Source organism: Rhinopithecus bieti, unplaced genomic scaffold, assembly GCF_001698545.2.
Source record: "Rhinopithecus bieti isolate Rb0 unplaced genomic scaffold, ASM169854v2 scaffold_34297, whole genome shotgun sequence".
NCBI lineage: Eukaryota > Metazoa > Chordata > Mammalia > Primates > Cercopithecidae > Rhinopithecus > Rhinopithecus bieti.
Genome location: NW_016814629.1, coordinates 347,444 through 352,822, shown reverse-complemented (window position 1 = coordinate 352,822; position 5,379 = coordinate 347,444). Strand labels below are relative to the sequence as shown.

At 38.6% G+C, this 5,379-nt stretch overlaps 1 long non-coding RNA gene across 1 annotated transcript in view; it reads right to left on the bottom strand.

The window, feature by feature from the left end:
- Nucleotides 1-5,379, bottom strand: part of LOC108515019 (uncharacterized) — a 12,324-nt gene that overhangs the window by 3,197 nt on the left and 3,748 nt on the right. The window contains exon 2 of the long non-coding RNA XR_001881412.1: nt 4,444-4,514. This is a non-coding gene — a long non-coding RNA (uncharacterized LOC108515019). The remainder of the gene's footprint in view (nt 1-4,443; nt 4,515-5,379) is intronic.

Genomic DNA, 5,379 nt, shown 5'->3' with positions numbered 1-5,379 from the left:
TTTTGCAATCTACTCATCTGACAAAGGGCTAATATCCAGAACCTACAAAGAACTCAAACAAATTTACAAGAAAAACACAAACAACCCCATCAAAAAGTGGGCAAAGGATATGAACAGACACTTCTCAAAAGAAGACATTTATGCAGCCAACAGACACATGAAAAGATGTTCATCATCACTAGCCATCAGAGAAATGCAAATCAAAACCACAATGAGATACCATCTCACACCAGTTAGAAAGGCGATCATTAAAAAGTCAGGAAACAACAGGTGCTGGAGAGGGTGTGGAGAAATAGGAACACTTTTACACTGTTGGTGGCATTGTAAACTAGTTCAACCATTATGGAAGACAGTGTGGTGATTCCTCAAGGATCTAGAACTAGAAATACCATTTGACCCACCCATCCCATTGCTGGGTATATACCCAAAGGATTATAAATCATGCTGCCATAAAGACACATGCACAGGTATGTTTATTGCAACACTATTCACAGTAGCAAAGACTTGGAACCAACCCAAATGTCCATCAATGACAGACTGGATTAAGAAAATGTGGCACATATACACCATGGAATACTATGCCGCCATAAAAAAGGATGAGTTCATGTCCTTTGTAGGGACATGGATGCAGCTGGAAACCATTATTCTCAGAAAACTGTCACAAGAACAGAAAACCAAATACTGCATGTTCTCACTCATAAGTGGGAATTGAACAATGAGAACACTTGGACACAGGAAGGGGAACATCACACACTGGGGCCTGTCATGGGGTGAGGGGAGGGGGGAGGGCTAGCATTAGGAGATATACCTAATGTAAATGACGAGTTAATGGGTGCATCACAACAACATGGCACGTGTATACATATGTAACAAACCTGCACATTGTGCACATGTACCCTAGAACTTAAAGTACACTAAAAAAAAAAACAAAACAAAACAGAAATCTGAATGCCATAGTGTTTTTATACCCATCATCATCTATTTAAAAGATACACGACTATATTAGTCCGTTTTCGCACTGCTATAAAGATACTACCTGTGACTGGGTACTTTATAAATAAAAGATGCTTAATTGACTCACCACTCCGCATGGCTGGGGAGGCCTCAGGAAACTTACAGTCATGATGGAAGGCAAAGGAAAAGCAAGCACCTTCTTTACAAGGGGGCAGGAGAGAGAGCGTGAGAAGGGGGAAGTGTCAGATATTTATCAAACAACCAGATCTTGTGAGAACTCACTCACTATCACGAGATCAGCAAGGGGGAAATCTGCCCCCATGATCCAATCATCACCACATCCCTTCCTTGACATGTGGAGATTACAATTCGAGATGAGATTTGGGTGGAGGCACAGAGGCAAACAATATCAATGACCATGCTCTTTGATGACTGGACATTTTACCCAATATTTTGCCTCTTTGTGAAGTTTTTTCCTTCCACTTCCTTCACATAATTTTGCCCTAATGTAATATGATGTTATGCTTGGAAATATTTTATTGATAGCCCTATCATATTTCTCTGCTATAAATATATTTTGAAACTGAAAATTATAAGAAAAAAGTTTTTTTTGTTTTGTAAACATGAAGCTGTAAGTATTAAATTATTTTTCTGTATTGTGTTATTGTTACAATTATTAGTGGTACATGGTTGATTAAATGAATGTTTCAAATTTTGAAATGTAATTATTGTACAAAGTAAAATGCTATTGGAAATCCACTTCTGAATGCACCATATTTCTTTCTCAGTTAAGGTAAGCTTGGATCAATATTATTTAATGGTGAAATGAAACAGGATTCAACATCAGTTCAATCTTTATTACCATCTTTTAATGCATATAAGTGCTGAGTAATCATCTGATGGAAATGAAGAGTTCTAACTTACCAGTTTTTTATCGCCTGAGTTAGATGCCAAAATCACACAGTGATCTATCATCAATGATTATTTTTTCATGATCTTTCATCTGACAATTTAAAGAAGTCCTCCTCAATCAAAACTAACAAGAAATGGTAAAATCTGACTTATAAAAGGGTATGTTACTGAGTCATTATAGTGATTCACTTTTTAGTTCTTGGGAACTACAGCAACTTATAAAATCTGTACAAGGGCTCATCAAGGGACATTTAATTCTTAATTAAACCCATTCTAGTCTTTCACTTAGAGGCACCTTGTTTGTTTATCTTTAAAATTAAGTGAAACTGAGCTTATACATTTTAGACTTTTTCCTATTGTCTGTGAACAAAGACCTATATCTTCTTGCCAGACTTCCATCTATTAGAACATGTTAAAGCAACTTTAAAAGGGCATGGCAAATAGAGAGACAGGCAGGCTTGATATTTAGATAGGTAGCTAGCTAGCCAGATAGACAGATTACTGTTTTCCTTTCATAGTAGAAGATTATTAAGTGTATAATTATGGATCTGACAGGATTGAAATTGCATATCAATATCTGAGAGGGAGTCACTGATCCTATTTAAATAAAGTTGGCTCTCCAAAATCCAGTGCATTACATGCTAGATTGCATTTAGGGAAAAGCATATTCTATACTTAGAAATTAACATCAAGAAGTAGTAAGGGCAGGGCTTAAAAGTGGATATGAGTGCATTATTGATTGTTGTTAAACACATTATTTACAATAGAATCCACACATATTCAGGTTAAATTAATCTATATCATATAAGGAGATGATAGAAATAAAATGAATTTGCAGAAAAGAGGTTGAAGAATGACCATGAGCAGAAGCTTTGTTCCCAATAAACAAAACTGGAAGAATATGGGTTTATATTATCCAGTTATGGTTTGGTAGGTCATGAAATTATTTCTTTTGTAGGTCTAAACAAATGTGTAAGAAAAGCTACCCCTGATGTGTTTCATTTTCACAAAAATGTCATGTTGATCTGTTGAAAGTAAGCACAGGCATTTTTACTTTCCCCTCTTTCAAATTATACAAAATATGTGACTACATAAATGTACTCTCTTGCTCTTTTTTCATTATTGAAAATGGTGAATGTACCAAGATGATGTGCTTCATAACCAGTTGACTATTCCCCAGCATCTTTGTTACAAAGCTCGAATATCTTAAGATAAGCTTGTATGGTATGAGTATATCAGGATTCTGTCAAGAAAACAAAAACCACATGAAGCATTTTAACATAAAATCTACTACAGGGACTTGGTTTTCCAGATGGTGGAGGGCTGAATAGGCAACAGGGATCGCAGAAGTAACTCTGATGTACAACAGCAGGAGCAGCTGCTGTTCAGGGAAGAAGTTGGAATAATCACAGCCCAGAAGCTCAGAGAAAGAGCTGGGGCTTAGACCTCTGAAGAGGAGCATGACCCAGCTCTTGCTATTACTTCTGAGAACATACTAACAAGCTGGCTCTCAGGTTTTCAAAAGAGGCTGGAGACTGGAACCAACTGCTGCTGTCAGGCCAAGGTTACTGTTGGGATGATGCTGAGAGGAACGACAACAACAACAACAACAAAAAAAAAAAAAAAAAAAAACAAGAAGAAAGCCCCTTCTCCCACTAGATGCTAGTCTCCCTCTAGCATCCCTATTTGCAGACTGATATGGTTTGGTTCTATGTCCCCACCAAAATCTCACCTTGTAACTCCCACCTGTTGTGGGAGATGATTGAATCATGGGGGTGCATCTTTTCCATGCTGTTCTTGTGATAGGGAATGGGTCTCACAAGACCTGATGGTTTTAAAAACAGGAGTTCCCTGCACAAGCTCTCTTTGCCTGCTGCCATCCACGTAAGATGTGACTTACTTCTCCTTGCCTTCTACCACAACTGTGAGGCCTCCTCAGCCATGTGGAACAGTAAGTCCAATAAACCTCTTTCTTTTGTAAATTGCCCAGTCTTGGGTATGTCATTATCAGCAGCATGCAGATAGACTGATATATAGACCCTTACAGGAAGCCAGTGGGCAAAGGAGAAAGAGTCCTAGCCCAGTCCCATGGAGTACTGTATAGAAAGGAAGGTTTGCAGCTGAAAGGTAAAAAACTGCTCAGCATAAGGCTCAGCCTCGAGCCTGCCACCTGGATGCTAGTGGCTGCCTCCCCAACTAACAGGCAGGCACCCATGTTTGTTTCCTTCCTACTATTGCATTTCAATGCCTGGAAAAGAAGCCAGCACTTAGTAGGTACTTACTAAGTATTTGTTGAACCAATAAATGAAGAAACAGAATCCAATCATAGATCTCTCTGATTGCAGAGCCAATGATCGTAATTCTTTTCACTGACACTACAACACCCACTGCCTTTGAGAGGGAATCAACCAAAGATAATTGCTTCCTACATTACAAGTTTGCCTGCAAGGGCCCTTGGCAGCCCATTTTATTAATGTCTCCAGTGCTATGAGAGTAAGCCAGCAAGAACTGATACGACATTGGCAGTGACTAATGACTTCAGTCTGCCTCTTTTCACAACACAGAAAGGAATTTTACCTGATGACCATGTAGACACAAAATCTTCACAAACACATACAGTCCAGGTTTTATTCTGTGCTAAACTGGAACTGCGAAAGCAAAGTGATAACAGTTACAGGAATCTCAGGAACACTTCAGACACGATTGTTTTCCAAAAGAGAACAATATATGTATATTGCTCTTTAGTAAAACCCATAAAAATTCAAATGATGCCAGTGGCAAATAAGAAGTTGTAAATAAGTCATGGCCTTCTTAAGCCCATGGATTTGCACCTAGCTCTTGACGATGTGTCTCTAACCTCCTTGCTGTATTCAGTCACACATCACTGCACAACAGGCACTCTCTGCTCTTTAAAACCCTGAGACAACAGTGCCATTCTCATTTGCATTTTAAAAGAGAAAGAAAAGAAGAAGTTTTGGAGATTAAAAAAAAAAACAGATAAATTCTACACTACACTATGACAATCCAATGGGGTTCATATGTTCTAGTTGTAAGCCAGTAGGCATTTAGACTTTTGCTACCAGCTCCACTGAGTTCAAATAACCTTTCTCAATGGTGTCAGATGCATAGCAGAGTACCAAGTCCCATTTCCAGAAGGGGAGTAAGCAGGTCACTGACACTGTGGCCACCTTTCACCCAGTACAGAAATTTCAAGCTGCCTTACTTTTAGCAGCAGCTGGGCTTGTGTTCTATAAGACTGAGTAGAACTCAGGAGAACTTCTTTGGAAGCTTGTGCCTGGCTCATTAGACCAATATCCCTGATGAACATCAATGCAAAAATCCTCAATAAAATGCTGGCAAACCAAATCCAGCAGCACATCAAAAAGCTTATTCACCATGATCAAGTGGGCTTCATCCCTGGGATGCAAGGTTGGTTCAACATATGCAAATCAATAAACATAATCCAGCATATAAACAGAACCAAAGACAAAACCATACGATTGTCACAATAGA